General features: G+C 32.0%; 1 protein-coding gene and 1 long non-coding RNA gene across 40 annotated transcripts in view; both read left to right on the top strand.

Annotated features, from left to right (window-relative positions):
- LOC112028654 (putative disease resistance protein RGA4) overlaps positions 1 to 19,167 on the top strand; it is a 52,777-nt gene that overhangs the window by 19,360 nt on the left and 14,250 nt on the right. The window lies entirely within an intron of this gene.
- Positions 7,912 to 11,021, top strand: LOC112016477 (uncharacterized). Of its 3 annotated transcripts, none has more exons than XR_010631426.1 (3): positions 7,912 to 8,119; positions 9,130 to 9,510; positions 9,762 to 11,021. It is a non-coding gene; the product is annotated as an uncharacterized LOC112016477 (long non-coding RNA). The 3 variants fall into 3 exon arrangements; XR_010631425.1 differs by lacking the exon at positions 7,912 to 8,119 and having other exon boundaries at positions 8,127 to 9,510; positions 9,762 to 9,842; positions 10,148 to 11,021; XR_010631424.1 differs by lacking the exon at positions 7,912 to 8,119 and having other exon boundaries at positions 8,127 to 9,510; positions 9,762 to 10,051; positions 10,148 to 11,021.

The following is a 19,167-nucleotide window of genomic DNA, read 5'->3' as shown; positions in this document are numbered from 1 at the left end:
AAATAAATAAATAAAACTTACAAATTGATGTAACAATAAATGTAATTAGTGAGCTTCATCAGCCACCCAATAAATAAATGTTTGAATTATTTTTATATAATTTTGGCATATCAATTTATAAGTTCAATATAGTAAAGCTTACACCTATCATAACTTTGTCCTAAATATTTCCAATATAAATTATGTTTCTTCCACTGGCGTCAGCCTTACCACTAGGCTAATTAGGTAGTCGTCCAACCTCCCTAAGTGGAACAAGACCCCCAAATTTGAATTAATAGGAAAATCTCTATACCAATAAGAGTATTAATTAGGCCCAAAATATTAGCTACTCCCTCCATCCTACTTTGTTTGTCCTGTTTGAAAAGTCAAACTTTTTAAGGGAACATCATTTATTGTCTTGTCTACCTTTTAAAAATGTATAAGTTTCCAAACTATCCTTAAATAAATTTATCAAAAATTTGAATTAGTAAATTAATAGGGGTATAATAGGAACATTAGTAAATTAATGATTTTTATTTTTAGAAAAAAGACAATATTTTGGAACATCCCAAAATGGAATAGAGGACAAACAAAGTGGGATGGAGGGAGTAATAAATTAAAAAAAAAAAAAAAAAGAAAGTAATGTGGACGCAATAAAATGTCACAATAATTTTACAATATTCCTAAATGAACATGTCAACCCATTCATGGGCCACCACAAATCTCTAATTTAAATTTCTCACCTTATGCTAATTTAAGAATGTTGTGACATTTTGTTGAATCCCTAACACTCCTCAAAATAATTTTTTTTTTTTAAAGATGGTGACAACAAAAGAAAAAGAAAAAAAAGAAAAAACCTAAGCTTAGGTGGACAATGGACCACCACCCAGTCATTTCTTTGTTCTTTATTTGTTTTTTTAATTTATCTTTGTAGTTATTATATATATACTAGTTGTTAACAACAACAAGAATTAAGTTTTATGAAAATTAATCAAGTCTCAAAAGGGTTCTCTAGATAATTTGTTGCTAGCATTGAACACAATATGATAAAAATATATAAATAAAAATTAGGTGAAATCTTGCAAACAAATAAGAAATTTTTTAAAAAAAGTTACAAAAAAATTTAGATCAACAAATCACAAATGAATAAGAAATTCAACAACAAAAATTAAAAAATTTTGCATCTACAAAAATTAGAAGATTTAAAAAAAAAAAATTAAATATATAAAAGCTTCAATTTTAATGTTGCCTGATGCCCAAAAATCCCTTTGGCCGCCTTGTCTTCCATGCATGATTTTTGTTTTGCAATAGCTAGCAAATCCAATGAGAGAGAAAGAGACAGAGATAGAGATTTGAAGGGTTTTTCTTTTCATCTTATTTCATTTTTACTAATTTTAAAAAATAAAATAAAATATTTATACTTAATTGGGGTACTCTTTTGTTTCATTTTTTTTTTTTAAGTAAATAAAAATATTTTAACTAAAAAAATATGTGTTCCCTCAAAATTATAGAGAATCAATATAGACTAATTCAATATAATAAAATATTTATACTTAATTAGAAATCTCTTGATAAAAAGTCAAGATTTTGCTCTTTTTATAATGTGAAGTTATCCATTTTCATCATTAGGGGCGAAACTAAAATTTTAAAAATGAGGGGTCAAAATAATAAACAAAATTTTGAATTTAACCAATTTAATTTATGGTATTCATAAAAGAAATATGAAGAGTTCTAGGGAGGAGGGAAACATATATTTGTTAATTACAGGGTGAAAATTTAATTCTTGAAAAGTTTGGGGGGCCTTCCAGATAGTTCCGCCCCTGCACATTATCTTAGAAAAACACTCTAAATCTTCAAGGTGAAATGCACTAAGGAAAAAGAAATAAGAAATGTATTTGACAACTTCTTTTTACTTTCACATCTTGTGACTCATACATGGCCAAATGGGCATAGAACTGTTGTGACAAAAAGTATTGTTTGTTCTTATTAAAAAAAAAAAAAAGTATTGTTTGTTTACTATGTTTTGAGATTCAGATTCGGCAACTTTTTGTACAACAATTTGTGCAACAAGTTGTAATAAGTGCACTCTAAACCATTGTTTTCATGATTTCGCATCTTATGATCACTAGTCAAAGTCACCATGTACTTTGACAACAGGTTTCACTCATTGGAGTAGACGGTGAAATAGTCTAAACTTGCTCAAGTTATTATCTATATATCATATACTATATATAACAGCAGAAGTTGATAGCTACATTTAAGGAGGTATTAACAAATTTAAAAAAATGCCCCTTAAAATGCTGCCACATACACAATTTTTAAGTAAAACAGCAGCAAGTTACAACGTTTGGTCTTTCAAAACTCCGTACATCAGTATTATTTTTTTATAAAAAAACTATTAAAAAAATAAAACCCTAAAAAAAAAAAAACTATTAATACATCAGCATTCTTTTTGGCAGCCGTACTCTAATTCTAGGGATTTTGAAGCAAACGTGGCCACAGTCCTCATCGTCCTCCTCTGCACACTCATATGTGCTTTGGTTCTCAACTCTGCCATTCGCTGCTTCCTACGTGGTGGTGGTGGTGGCAATAATCACCAACAACCACTACCCCAAAACCAACAAGAAGTACAACATGATGAGCCAAAAAGCACGCTAGAGAAAGAGGCAGCTGATACGTTAATTGCAGGTCCGAGCCTGGTGTTTTCGACAGGGATGAAGCTGGCTAGAACGGTAGCAGAGTGTGCGATTTGCTTGTCTGAGTTAGTGGAGGAAGAGGGGATTCGTGTGTTGGGAAGGTGTAACCATGGCTTCCACGTGAACTGCATCAACGTGGTTGTCTTCCCACACCTCCTATCCTACTTGCCACCGCAGCTGTCTCCCTCCCTCTCCTATTCCTACACAACCCTGCAGCCAAACCGATACTGGAGAAGGACCAATTCTCTCTCTCTCTCTCTCATGATCACCCTTCAAAGTTCAAGGCTAAAAATAAAAAAAAACACTATTAAAAAAAAAAAAAAAAGGACCAATTCTCTCTCTCTCTCTCTCATGATCACCCTTCAAAGTTCAAGGCTAAAAATAAAAAAAAACACTATTAAAAAAAAAAAAAAAAAAACTAAAACCCTAAACACCATAACTATTTCTAACCCAATAACTATTTCTCCCAAAACAAACCCGATAAAATTTACTCTCTTCAACTCCTAAACAAAACCTTATACAAAAACTTATTTCTCAGTCTCTGTCTCTCCTTCGCAAACACAAACTCAGCCCAACAAACACTGCAAGACCCATACATAGGAACCAACCTAACATCAAATTACTGGAACGGCTACAGGTAAAATCTTTTATACTAATTTAGGGTGTTTAATAGGATTTAGGTTTGGCTATTTTGTTTGATTTTGATTTAAGAAATTGGTTTAGATTTTGTTTTGATTTAAAATTGGTTTTTATCAATACTCGAAACCCTAATATAGGTTCTCCCTCAATTTTGGTTCCTTTCAATATATCAAATTTTACTACAGGATTGAAATAGTAAAAGAGGGAAGGGCAAGTTGCTTATATGGCTTAGGAATATGGGTTTTAGCATTAGAATCAACCCCACATTAGAATCAATCTAGGTTGGATTATAAATTGTCATGGGTGGGATTGTGGAAACATCTATGCTAATCGAAAATTTCAGCTTTTTACTAAATGAAGCAGGCTTGATTTGATCACAGCAAGATAGAGAGGTGTTCATTGTCCAAATGAGCCTCTCTATCTCTCTCTTTTTTTTAAATAACTATATTCCAAATAACCGTAAAATTGTATCAGAAGTATTTAGGATTATTTAATAAAAAATTTTCCATCCTTACTAAAATAGTGAAATGGCTGTTTACCTAATTGTTCTAGAAAAAACATAGCGATTATTTACTTTTTTGTTGATGGGTTGGTTTGATTTTCTTTAAACTTTGTATTACATGTTGATATTGGTAACATAAATGTGCATACATATGTTTTGTTTGAAACATAATTTCCAATTAGCTTTTTTATAGTAGAAAGTTTAGCCTCACTATAAAAATTGCTTGTGTGTCTTGAACTGAGTAGAATTTATTTAATTCAGCAACCTACTTATTTTAAGATAAGTGTTAATGTAATTATAAATTACCAGTTATTAAGCCAAGAGCAGCAGCAATTTTATCAAAGTTTGAGAATTTGACTTTTCATTGTATTGTGGTTTATTTATTTGATTTTTAAATAGTTTTTATGTTTGTATTTGTGATTAAAATGAGCCATACTCACAACCATTTTTGACAATTTTGAGTCCAACCTTAGGAACAAACTTTGGTAGCCATGGTATGACTCCACCGTGTAGGTTAACCCTATCCTCTAAGAACTTTCCCGTGCATCGCACGGGTTAGCGACTAGTATATATATATATATATATAGATTCTATATTTTGTTTGGAAAGAAATTTACCTCCAAACCATTTTGTTGGAAAATTCCTCCAATTCGTTGCATGACGATAAGTAAAACCATCAACTATGGTTGTCAAAATCGCGATCCGGATCGTAAAATTGTGCGATTTTACGATCTCACCTTACCAAAAAGTTTAAAATCATAGCAGAATCGTAAAAATGGTAGGATCGTATGTAGGATTTTGTCGAATCGTATAAGATCATAGGATCATATGGGATCCTACCAATCCTACCGATCCTACCATTTGGCTTGATTTTTATTTTATTTTTTTATTTTTTTTAAGTGAGATTCATTTGGGTAAGATAATCCACCTAAACTCACAAGCCCAATGGGTTATCAAAAGCCCAATAATGAATTGAAGTCCCAAATTTACCCCTATGTCAACATAAAATCTAAAAAAAACTTATAGTACTTAAGTTTAACGTTTTAGATGTTGATACTAGGAAGGATATAGATGATGAAATGGGATATGACAATGACATTGATTAGATTAGAAGAACCATCGAATGAGAATTCTCTTTTAGATTTCATATTTGTAATTAGCTAGTTTACCTTAGATTGTGAATTCTCTTTTGGATTACATATTGTAAATTTGTAGTTAGTTAGTTTTTATATGCTAACTAGCCTAACTTATTTTGGATTTGGAACTTAGAATTTGGAAAACATTTTCCATATGTATAGATAATATTTCGTTACTTAATTGCTAATTAAACATGTACTAAAATTTTTAGATACATTATGTCAAAAGTTAAATATATTTTGTTTCGTTAGAATGACATAAGAATGATGTAGTGTGTGCAAATTACATTTTATGATACAAATTTTTTTTAATGGATGGATTCATATTTTAAGTGATTATATAACATACAAAGTCACTATCAATAGGTTTTTTGCTTAAAATCTGAAAATTGGTAGGATCTTATGATTTACGATTCAATCCTACAATCCACGATCTTACCTACCTCCCACGATCCTACGTAGGATTCCAATTTTGACAACCTTGCCATCAACATATGCTTTATGTCACGTGAACCTATCATATTATATTATTAAATAATAATAATAATAATAATAATAATAATAATAATAATAATCATATCATTCTTAAATTATAAATCTTTGAAGCAATATTGTACAGGAATGTTATTGAAGTTTAAAGTTTAAACCCACACTTCATTTGGTAATTTTCCCCCCTTAAATTAAAGCTATAATACTCAAAATAGTAAAATTTGATGCCATTTATGTCTTGAATGAGAAAATTAGAAAAGCACAAAACTAAAAGAAAAAAAGAAGAAGAGGAAGAAGTTAATACAAATTACACCCTTTTACTTTGCTCCAAATTTAATTTTGTACTTTTAATTTATTCATTTCAATCTTATAATTTTTACACATGCGCATTTCACAAAAAAATTAAGAATTTTATTTTTTGGACAAAATTAGAAGGTGTAATTTGTAATTTAACAAAAAAAAAATGGCAAGGGACAAATTGGACAATTTTCTTTTCTTTTCATTTTATATTTACTAATTTGAAAGTTTAAATAAAACATTTGATTTCTTTTTTTGTTGATAATTTCATAATATAATAAGGAGGAGGGATTTGAATCTTAAAAAGTGGTATATGGCCATTTTGGCCTTTCTCTAGGTCCTTTTCAATGGGTCTATTAAGTGGACTCATAATCTCAATTATTTTCTACAGATTATGCTATTTTGCCTTTTTTTTTTTTTTTTGGGTAGCATGATTTATCTAAATTTGGACAATTCCACTCTTTTCTTTGGTGATTATGATGGTCATGGGGGTTAGCATATGGCTTTTATTTAGTTTTCCATATTTTCTTCCCACCTCATTACAAATTTCTTCCAATTAAAAAACGCTATCAAATTGAAGTTTTTGTCCTTTTTTGCTGGTGTAGGCAATCTTTTTGGAAATTAATACACTGTTTTGGATGATATTTAGATTTGCTAAAAATCTTAATTCATTTGCTTAGAAATATCAATTCATGGGGTCTTTAGTGGTTGGCTATGTTGAAACACAAAAATTGTTTGGGTTCAATAATAGTTAGGAGGAAAAGTTGAAAAAATAAACTCATAAAGTGTCAAACTGTAGGAAGAGTAATAGCACTCACACACAGAGAACTTGACACTTAATTTTTATTTTTATGGGAATGCCACCAATTAATTTAATTCACAAATTCCACTCTTTCAACCTGGAAAGATAATGCAATAAAATACAAAAGTCATTGAAAAAAAAAACCCAAAATTATTTATTTAAAAAACAAAAAGGAACTAATTAAAACAGATATACAAACATATACTCTTTGGAAAGGAAAAAAGAAAAGTTTAATTTTGATTATTTGTTTGACTAAGAACAGCTGTGTACAAATTATGAATCTTTCTTTTAAATAACTAGTGTTTCTATTCATGTCTTTAGAACTCCATGTCTTGTAGATCGAGTGGACGAGTCATCAAACTTAATCAATATCCATATCTGTAACCGTATCCGAATCCGAATCCAAATCCATATCCACAACCGAATCAACATCCGAGCCCAAATTCAAACCCGAATCAACCCGACGAAAACGATTTGAGCCCGAATAAAAAACTTGAACGCGATACGGACCGAGATGAACAACAAGTATAGGACTAAATAAAATGGACCGGTCTACGCGGACCCACATGGGTTGATGTTGATGGATGCCTCTTCCTTCTTGTTGATGACGCACATCGTGTCTTCCAGTTTCTTCTTCTTCTTCTTCTAGAGGCATAGCGAATCGGCAAAGAGGACACGATCTGCGAACGCGTAGCCAATTTTCGATACACGCAGAATGAAACTTATGCTTACATGGCATCTCTCTGGCCTCACTACCGACCTCAAACTGTTCCAAACAGATCGAGCAGTCTTGAGACTCCTCCGCCGTCACTGTCACACTCGCCATGGACTTCCAGCGAGTTGTCATGGTAGTCAAATGGAGAGAGAGAGCTTTGCGAATTCAGAGAAAAAAAAAAAAGGTTTGCCGTGTTTTTATAGAGTCGGAGAAGTTTCCGAATTGAAGAAGGATTTGGAAAAGTATAAAATATTAATGGGTTTTTTTTTTTAATTAATAATTTTTATATGGTATGACGGGACTGACGAAGTTCAAGTACACACGGACGCTACCATCGACATGGACGAGTACAAACTCTGGCTATGTTAGACGATCATATGCTTTACTGACGAATATATCCAAGACCATTCAATGCAGGGAATCAAACCCAAAACGGTTACAAAAACAACTGTACAATCCGTTGAAGGATAGTGATGGCACATTAAACAGCCCCAGACGTTACCAAAAGGAGCATAAAGACCTCCATAACTACACCAACGGTTAGAAGCCATAAGAACGTATATAAGTCTCCCACCTTGCTAAAGAACAGGTACATACACACAGAAAATAGCACTAAGAGATTTTTCTAATTCTTTCAAACTACATTGTTCATTTCCTAGAAAGCTTCTTTTACTAACTTTGGCATCGGAGGCTTTGTGGCAGGCACCACACCGGTGTTCATTTCCAAAGGTGTGAAGAATCATCTCCGTCCGACAAACTGTACTAATGAGTTCACACTCATCATGCATGGTAGATTGCGTTGGATTTAGAACTTGTCCCAAATGGTTGCTTAGTGGCTTTTTTCTTCAATCGAATGTTACAGAGGTAATCCTTGTATGTTTGAAGGAAAAAAAATAAATAAATAAAGAAAAAGATTTTAATTATGGCAGATTATTCATAATGCTTACCGTATTTTATAATGAAAGTAGGGGTCAGTGTCTTTTTATTTCTACTCTTATCAATTAGAACTAGATGCCTCATTTTTATATGTATGCTTTAGGCTTTGATCATCTTTCATTTATAATTGTAACTTCTGGAACAATCTCTGGCTTGTAATGAATTTTGGTTACTTCGGCTCTTATAAGTCTTTTAGTGACCAAAATAAATATGTAAAAGCGGTCTTTGGCAGTGGTTCTTATCACTTCTTTTGTGAGAGGTGAGCCCAAAGATTTTAATTACTTAATGGTTTAATTAATGACTATGCATATTTAAGTATATGAAATTTAGTGTCAGTAACTTTAATTTGATAGAATAGTTTGCATCAAAACACAGCTTAGATTTTTTTTCTAGAAATGATATATTTCAGGGATGGTATTCATTTTGTGCCCCTGGTCAGTGAGAAACTTTGGGAAGACAATGATTATAAAATCCTAACTTCTATTTTTTTTTTCTTTTAAGCCAAAATTGATAAGCATCCTACTGAATTCATATTTGAAAAGAGGAGCTTAGATTCTGAAATCTATAATGGTACTTATTGAATGATGCCAGGTGAAAATGCTCTGGTATGACCTGAGACAGCTTATATCACCATGAGGCTGAATTGAATTTAAAAGGATCCATCAGTACTCCATAAAAAGTTTGAGGGCCACAATTCAGTTTGTTAGTTTACAAGTTATTTTGAGTTCTAAACTTTCTCGTTTTGGATAATGAGCAATCAATATCATCCCCTAGAGCTGTGAGCTTGCCACCCCAACAGTAGAAGGCCTCATTTATTTATTTTTTCCCCTGTAGTAAGTGGCAAATAAATGTTAGGTGGATACTAACTATCTAACTTTATCAATTTCTTGTTTCTCTTTAGATGACCAACTTCTCACATGATTACCTTTTATATGCAGGCATTCAGCAAACATTTTGGTTTAGGCAGATACGTAGTACATAGGTACAACCTAAATGCACCGCATGGTCACTTGTGAAATGTAGAAAAAAGCAGCAATTCTTGAGAGGGGTGTGGAAATGAAGGAGGATTCTACAACGTTCTTGGATATGATAGCCTTCCTTCTTAAAAAGAATGAGTGTCATTGGCTATCCCACTTATGGCTACAATGGCAGAGGCAAACAGGAAAAAGTTGACATAAGTCTGTTCTCTTATATTTGATAGTGGAACTGTATTTGTGAGAACAAGATTCAGAATTCGTTGCATCTTCGACTTCTTTAGTATGGATACTTTAGTGGCTTAAGTTCCTTAATGAAGATGTGTGCAACCACAACATATGAATGTATGTGTGCAAGTATTATGCCTTTATTCCTTTTTTTTCTTACCACATGAATGGCTTAGTTTAGGTCTCTCGGCCTGGCGTCTTCCTACACAAGTTCATTTTCTGCTGGATCAAACGTTGATGCTTATGACGCAATAGGAAAGATATTACATGACATAAATGTAGATACAGAAGTTAATTATGTTTATTTCAATAATTTAACTTTATTAAATGAGCAAATATATTTAATTGATTCTATTTCTATATTCCAGATGGCGAAACTTGAGCTTTAGTTGGACAAAGCAAAAGCGCGAGAAGTCAGCAGTTCTTCAAAGTGATACAATGATCTTCAGGTGGGCAAAGTTCTTATGATTTATATTAATCTCAAAATTTTCAAATTAAATGGAGTAGGGAAAATTTGGTCTTGTCAGCCAAGAACCCTTGTTCTTTTCATCCACCATCAAATATAATATTGCATATGGAAAGGTGGTGCAAGAATTGAAGAAAAAAGAGCTGCACCTGAACTTGCCTATGCTGGTCTTTTACTGATACATTGCTTGAGGTTCTAACTTCTGGTCTATGACTGTACTTTAGATGATCCTTTCATCTTGATAATCATCTAAGTTGTTAATATATTTTGGAAATTTGAAATTTGCAGCTGAGTGGACTCCATGGGTGGTGAAGCACAACACTTATTTGTCTTGTGGATTTTAAGTTTTAAATGCAGCTGAAAGTGCATTTGATGCTGGTTTCTATTGTTCTGATTGCTTATCATTTGAGTATGATTAAGAATGCCAATAAGATTGATGTCTTTCATATACAATAGATGGTTGAAAAGAATAATGTTAAAAGTATATTCATAACATACTCTCTTTAATCACATCTTGAGCCATTTTCATGCGTCTCAACCAGTAATTTTATTTTCTATAAACTATAGTCTTTGTTCACCACAGCGGCAGAGTATATCTTTTGACCTAGGTATATGAATTCTGATTTTACATTTTTACAAAAAGAAACTATAATATTGCATATAATTATCATATTGAAAGCATTTCTTTTTTTCTCCCAAACTTTTATATGAAGTAACTCAATTGACTAAAAGTTCAAAAGACAATATTAATTCTTTCAGCATTACTGTTTGACCTTGTCTGAAAACATAGACCTAAGTAGCAAAAGACAAAGCTGTTGATGCTTCCTTATTAGCAATGATAAATTCAAAGTTAAACATAGACCTAGCTAATGAGTCTAGGATGACAATGAATCATACAAGGGAAAAATTGACCTTCGTCATGTATGCTTTATATATCCATCTAGGCTAGATATTTAGGTTTTCCAAGGCCTCAGCTTTGCCACTCATTTTGGCAAAGGTAAAATTTTATTTTCAAATTGTGTTTTACCACCCTTTTACTTCTATACAGTGTTAGCAACAAAGCAATACTAGTTTTTTTTTTTTTTTAATTGATCAAGTGATAATTGAAAAAAAAAAATGATTAATCAAGTCATAATTGTAATGTTGTCACTCTTTTCTTTCAGAAAGTNGGACCTATTACTACTTCATTTAGGATCATATCATGGTAATACTATGAGGATTCCAATCATCCAGCAAGCAGAAGAAACAGGTATCCATTAATTGTCCAAGATACCAAATACACTCAAAGCTGAATCTGAATGTATAATTGAAGATGCACTGAATCGCGTATGGTGAACCAGGCTACAATTGTTGTGGCCTATCCATTATCTGCATGGTGATCAAAATAGAATTATCATTAGAAAGGAGATCTTGAGACTTTGATTGTGAATTTGCCACCTTGACAATGCGAGAAGGCCATGTGTTTTTCTACTATAGAGTTGCAGATTATAATAAGGTAGATTTAATTAAAACAACTCCATCAAGTACTTTTTAGATGATTGATCCTATGTAACATGCAACTTGACTCGTGGTTGCATTTCAAGTTCAGGCATTTTGCAAACATTTAGGTCACATGTCTAGCAGATATGAAGTTAATAGCTATCATCTAATGTTACGATCAGATTCTCAGACACATCTGTTAATAGCTTAATGGAAATTCATCTACTAGCGTGTTCCTGCACTTCAATTCTGCAAAAGAGGGAAACTCTATACTTATTTATTAATCTAAAAGTTAGCGAAAAGCGTTATTAGGACTACAATATAATATTACGACCTGATCCTTCCTTACTAAAGTCATCTGCAAAAAATTTCCTATACCAAAATTCTGTTATATTTCAGGAGCTAAACTTGCAATCCTGATTTTCTTTTTTCTCTGAATTGGTTTTCCATTTTGGAACATGTTCAATTGTAAGCTAGACCATGAGCATTCATAAATTAATTATTTCTTCTTCAATTTATATTATTCACTTTTCTTTTTATTGTGATTGTTTTATTAAATCATGTTGAGAATTAAAATATGTATAATTTTAAATTCATATATTGAATCTCTGAATCCAATCAGCTTGATTTTAACTCATACTTATCAAAATCAATTATAATTTCTTTTTCATTTTGAAAATTGTTGTTGGGTTCCAAATCATTCATGCAGTAAGTGGCAACTAGAAATACCAAAGACAGTCTGATCCTTGGTATAGGCAAAAATCATAAGAAGAAAAGTTGATTAATATTAATTTCAATCATGGTTGATTGCATCTATACGCACACTTGAAGGAACAAGAAGATTTTAAAATTACTATTTTTTCTTTTTCACTTTTTCAAGAGAACAAATAAAAGATCATTTTTATTTAACGAGTTAGGGTTTCTTTAAAGTTGTAAAAGGAATTTTGTTGAACTCTAAAGTCATACTCCATTTAATAATTTTTATTATTAAATTAATGCTATTTAAATAAATACTCAAAATAGTGACAATTGCTTCAAGGAAAATTAAAATAAGATGTTAGAAGTTGAAAATTTTTCACATATTAATATCTTGAACAACTTGATGGTTATTCCACCTGATTTTAATCCAAAAGCTAGCAAAAAACATTATAATGACTACGATATAATATTACTATCTACAATCCTGATTTTTCTTATTCTCTGGTTGGTTTTCCATTTTTAAGCATGTTCATGGCTGTCTTATCAGCAAGAGGCCCTTACATTGCTAGCAGCGAAGAGGGCGAGGTGTTAGCATGTCGGAAAGCCCTTGAATTTGCTGTTGATGCTGGGTTTAGGGAGATCGTACTTGAAGGTGATAATGCTACAGTTATGAAGTCACTCACGTGGAGACGGGTTAACAGGTCCAGATTGGGACATATTTACGAGGATATCCGCACCTTAGCCATGAGTTTTAGAAGCCTGACTGATAGTTGCATCAAACGTGGGGCCAATGCAGTGGCCCATTCTTTAGCCTGGTTTGCGGACCAACTAGATTCTGAAATTATATGCCTAGAAGATTCACCCCCACCAGCTCTTGAAGCACTGTATTTAGATTGTATTTCACTGAATAATTGAATGAAAATTGCTTCGTTTTCAAAAAAAAAAAAATTGTAAACTAGACCATGAGCATTCATTTTTGGCTTTTGCCCTTTGCAATAATGGGCTTTAAGTTCTGAGGCCCTAGGATGAATGGCTAAATGGAGTGGTTTTGGTATTATCATGGGCCTTATGGCAGCTTGAGTAATTGAATAGGCTTTATAAATGGACCTTCACGTCACAGTTGCACTTGAAAATGATGGCAACACCGAAAGTAGATCAATTTTCAATAGAGAGAAAGAGACATTTAAAAAAACAAAAACAAAAAAGTGGAAATTGGGCTGTTAATTCAGCCCGTTTCTCGAATTTACCTAAAACAGAGCCCAAGACCTATATCATGAGTAAGTCTGTAAGTGGACATGCGTAAGATCCTTTCACGTTTACAGTGCAAGGGAGATTTGTCAAAAAAATAAAAAAAACAATGCAAGGGAGATTGAAGGAGTAAGCATTATTGGATTAATTGAAATATTTCCAAATGCATCTTGAAATTCATAAACCATTTATGGAATTATGTACTAAAAATTCGTACTGCATTTTAGGTTTTATTAATTGCATAGTAGTTTTCAAAAGTAATAAACAGTTTGTGTCTCTTTTTTTATGTTTAGTTTTATATTCTATCCATCACACTTTGCCACTTATAATTTTTTCTTTCATTGTAAAATAATAAAAGTTTAAAATGGATAAAATTCAAACATATAATAAGTTGTAATTGGTAAAATATAAAGTAGATCAGTTATACTCTTAGTCCTAGCATCTCCTAGTGTTTCTATTTCCAATAGAGTTGAGGATGAACTTTTTGTTTTTTTCCCCCCAAATGAAAAATTTATTCATTTTGTCATTTTCAAGAAGAAATTATTAAGCAATTCTGGACTGAATAGTTATTTCATTTTCCAAACATGACCAAATATGGATCCAATTCTCGCTAAAAAAAATAAAATAATGAATTCAATTGGAGTATATTTTTTTTTATAGCAAAACTTAGACACAATACTTGGATGTTGTTCTTTAAGTTTTCCATTTAAGATTCTGCCATGTGGATTTTTTTAGATTTTGTCATGTTGATTTTTTCTCAGGAGATGAAAGTGTATTTTTTAGTTAAGTAGCTACATAGCTGAATCTTAAGAAAAGAACCTAAGAAACAATACCTAAATTTTGTCATTTTTATTTTTATTTTTTTATTATCTAAACTTAATTTATTGATGTTATTCTAAAAACTTAAATGACAAAAATAGACATGGTGTTCAGCATAGTATAGTATCAACTATCAATTAATAGTTGAATTTATTAATGACCGAGGGGCTTCTTAATTAGATTTTTTTTTTTAAATTTTATACAAAAATCACAATTTTTATAATTTTTATAAATTAATAAAGTAATGACAAAAAGAGTATGTTTGATCAATAACTTACAACATATGCAACGGAAACTTATTCAAAGAATAACTCCTTGAGCTTCTGTGATAGATAAATTCAACTCCCTCAAGAAAGTATGGTTGGCAACCTAATGTGTTGGATAAAAATTGCTTTCTGACCATCATATACTAAAAGAATTCTATTGGAATGAAATTCCTATTTTTCTATGTACATGTTTTAATTTTTTTCTCAAAAAAAAAAAAAAAAAAATACATGTTCTAATTAAAAATTAATCTTGTTAAGAAACAATAGAAATCTCCTGGAAAAAGTTTCTGAACCAAGAAATACTTTGATGAGCAAGCAATGCCAGCCAAAACTGTCATAAATATATTATTCTCTGAAAGCACCTTTCAAAAAAAAAAAAAAAAAGTCGTCTTTGGGCTCAAATTCAAGTTCAAGTTGGTGCATGTTACAATATTTGTTCTCAAAAGTTGAAATCAGTTTCAAATGATGTTGCATTTGATGTTTACATCTTTTTCCAGAGAAAGAATCTAGTTAAAAATCAGTAAAATAACCATGTCAATCAACTGATAAGTTAAGTGATTATATTCATTATTTCCTAATTACTTAAAATTTTAGGAGAATTTAAAATGTTGAAAATCTCACATCTTGGACACCCCATTAAAATAATGGTTAAGTCAAAAGTGAGAGGAGTTTTGGAATTATAATAAAGTGATTAAATTCACAATTTTCAAATAGTTTAAACTTTTGAAAGAATTTTGTTAATTTATCAATGAAACACAAACACGCAATCAAACTTAATTAGCTATAACACCTAAATGAATTGCACCAAAGTTTTTCCCATAGAACACAATTTATCATCAAGATTCCAAAGTAAAATTCTGGTGCTGAATATTGAAGCATTTTCTTTCCTCATCATGTTCTCTAATTGATTCTTTTTTCCTCCCCTTCCTTCTTATTGACTTTCACATTTTTTTTTAAGGCCCTTGATATAATTATGTAAATTATTTGCATCTGCCATAAGAAATGTATTATTTATTTATTCTTTCACCCACCGATAAGAACAGTCGAGCAGCTCTCTCTTTTTTTATTTTTTTTTGCCTGCTAATTTTAGTTCTTTAAATATTGGAGAAAGAATCATTGAAACAAAGAAAATCTAATTCTTTATCCGATCAGAACTCATTGCCAGCTGCAGAACCTTGACAATAGAGATCCTGCAGAACTTTGAACGAGTTTATACTTTATACTACTCGTGGAGGTCGTATATAGGAGTAGCACTTAAACAAGTTGCTTATATCATAACCTAGTCTTTTCATTATAAAGACTATTTTAATAGGAAGTGGTCACTTGCAAAATTGAATTTGAAAAAAAAAAATTGGGAACCTGTACAGTATGTAATATTTCCAAATCATTGGAGTGGCAAGTTGTTTTGCTGAACTTATATACTTCACTAATTAATAATTATGGATCAATTTACTTTAGTTTTCCCACCCACTTACCCACTACAAGCCAGGTTTTTTGTTTTTGTTTTTGTTTTTGTTTTTGTTTTTTTTTTTTTTTTTTTCATATCTACACAATTTTTAATCATTTTTATTTCTCTCCTCTCCTTCTTCAGCTTGTCTCTCTTTCTTCGTTTCATCTTCTTCATTTTTCTTTATTTCGTCCACTGTAAACCCTCTCTCTCTCTCTCTCTCTCTCTCTCTCCACAAACGATCTTTCTCATCTAGTTATCTACCTTTACTTGTCTAAAGAGTGAACTTTTAGCATTCATTCACCTGCTAGTGTGCAATGGCGGAAGGAGCTCTCATCAAAGTTGCTGAGGGAATCATTAGGCAATTGGGAAACCTAGCACTCAAAGAGATTGGATTGCTCTGGGGTGTCAAAGCTGAGCTTGAAAAGCTTGGGAACACGGTTTCAACAATCGAAGCCATGCTTCTGGATGCAGAGGAGCAACAGCGGCAGAATCATACCATCAAGAATTGGTTAGGAAAGCTGAAAGATGTACTATACGAAGCGGATGACTTGCTGGATGGCTTTTCCACTGATGTTTTACGACAAGAAGTAATGACCCAGAACAAGATGACAAAAGAGGTACGCATCTTCTTTTCCAAATCAAATCAGCTTGCATATGGTTTTAAAATGGGTCATAAGATTAAGGCAATTAGGGAGAGGTTAGATGCCATTGCAGCTGATAGGAGGTTCCACTTAGAGGAACGTCCTAGGGAGACACAAGTCAATAGGGTAAGGGAGACTCATTATTTTGTACGTGTTGAAGATGTTATTGGGAGAGAGAATGATAAGAAGGTGATCATGGACTATTTATTAGATTCCAATATTGAAGAGAATGTGTCAGCTCTTCCGATAGTTGGAATTGGAGGTTTAGGGAAGACCACATTAGCTCAATTGGTATTCAATGAAGAAAAAATGCAAAAATTGTGGGTGTTCGTCTCTAATGATTTTGATGTAAAAATAATTGTTGAGAAAATTTAGAATCTGCAAAAGGCAAGAAACTAGAATAATCATAAGTTGAATTATTTCCATTTAAAACAGATTTTGGATGCATGTTTGATTCAATAACTTAGGAAAAAAATAATTAATAGGAGTTTCTTTGAATATATAATGTTGAACCTATGACTATAAATAGAATCATGCACATTCTGTCTGTCAGTATTTCTGAGCACTTCTTCAAATATATTGTTTTCTGATTCAATTAAATGAGGAGAGGAAGAGACAAAGGAGGGAAGAGAAAGCCGCAATTCTGAAGTTTTGAAACTGTGAAAGATAGGAAAGAGCAAAAGGAGGGGAAATATTGATGAGGTATGAAGGAGTGATTTACTTAAATAAGGAGAGGAAGAGACGAAGGAGGGAAGAGAGAGGTTGGCGTTAGAAAGCTGAAGGTCTGAAGTTTTGAAACTGTATGTGGAAGAGAGAGAGGTTGGCATTAGTCAAGCTAAAGGTCTATAGAAGAAAGGGTTGGCGTTAAAAAGAATAAAGGGTTGGGTTTTGGGCTTTATGGTAGACAGCAATGTAATATTCATGTTTTGGGCTTTACAGTGGACATAATTGAAGCTATAAAGATTGGGCTTTATTGTGGAGATTTAGCTTAAAATCATTTTTTTTTAATAATAGTATTTTGAAATTAGGAAAAAGTTTAGTAAAAGTAATTAAAAATTGTAGGAAAAATTCAGAAAAAAAATTGGAAATGACATAATAGTTGATGTGGCTCAACGAGAGCGTAACAATATTAAATGCTACGCTTTAACTTTTAGTAATAAAATAAAATATATAGATATAGATATAGACGAGGCTAGGTCAATTTTGACGGCTCATGTGATGCTTTTTTGACAAGTCATTGGTAGCATACAGCCATCTAAACTGTTACGTCTAAATTATTTTTCTTGTATATATTGATCACTCCGCCCAAGCCATTCTCCTCACAAACCATTGCTCTCATCTTACCTACCTTTTACTATTTCAAGGATTCCTTTCATTCACCACCATTGAGAAATGGCTGAAGGAGCTCTCTTCAACGTAGCTGAAGGAATCATTGGCCAACTGGGCAAACTAGCTCTCAAAGAGATTGGACTGCTCTGGGGTGTCAAAGATGAGCTTGAAAACCTCAAAAACACGGTTTCAACAATCAAAGCTGTGCTTCAGGATGCAGAGGAGCAGCAGGCGCAAAGCCATGCCATCAAGGATTGGGTGGCAAAGCTGAAAGATGTACTTTTTGAAGCAGACGACTTGCTGGATGACTTTTCCACTGAAGTTTTACAACGGGAAGTGATGACCCGGAATAAGAAGGCAAAAGAGGTACGCATCTTCTTTTCCAAATTGAACCAGCTTGCATATGGTCTTAAAATGGGTCTTAAGATCAAGGCAATTACGGGGAAGTTAGATGCCATTGATGTAGATAAGAATAGGTTCCACTTAGAGGAACGTCCTAGGGAGACACAAGTCAATAACCAGGGGCGTAGCCAGGAATAAAAACATGGGGGGGCCAGGACGACCTATTGGTTTCTTACTAAAAAGGTAGCAAGGTAGACAATATATCGCATCCATTGAAGGTGAGTATTCCAACCAATCCTTATGTGAACCAAACCATGATGAAGGTTGAAATCGACGATGATGAGTATCATCATTGTATGGATAGTCTATATTTACAGGTTGATATGGACCTTCTTTGAGATAAGCTCGTCGGATTTCATCTTGTTGGTTGATAGAAAATTCACATATTTGTTAACGCGATCCTGGATCACGATCTATTTCTTCAAATTGAAGTTTTGGACATTTGGAGGAGTGTTCATCAGGTATTGAAGTATTAAGATTTGTTTCTACAGCCACAGGTGTCCTAATTTCTGAACTGCTAGCATCTTTTTTCTTAAAGAATGCATCAATTGTTTTTCGTTTGCTCATAATTCTTTTAGGTTTAAAAATATGACTCAAAAATTAACCTGAAAAGAATTTTTTTAAAATAAATTTTAATTAGAAATTTTTACTTAGTTATATGAATGTTATTCATACTCAAGAAAAAAAACAAAATTTTCACTATAATTTAAACAGTCAACCCATTTTTAATACAACTTTAATTAATAATAACCCTTAAAAAAAAACAAAAATGATTTAATTAATTTGTCTTTTATGAATGATTTAATTAATTTGTCTTTTATAAAATTAATTCTATACATTAATTACACGCTCTTAATCAAACTTATATTCACGGGATAAGAAAATAAAAGAAAATTCTATTATTCTAGCCATACTATTTTTTATTTTTATGGGTTAAAAATTTCATAGTTTATTTTTGCTATAAATAAGTACTTT

Source organism: Quercus suber, unplaced genomic scaffold (genome assembly GCF_002906115.3).
Source record: "Quercus suber isolate HL8 unplaced genomic scaffold, Cork oak 2.0 scaffold_215, whole genome shotgun sequence".
In the NCBI taxonomy this organism is placed as follows: Eukaryota; Viridiplantae; Streptophyta; class Magnoliopsida; order Fagales; family Fagaceae; genus Quercus; species Quercus suber.
Note: the sequence above shows the minus strand (reverse complement) of the source record. Positions and strands in the feature narration are given on the sequence as shown.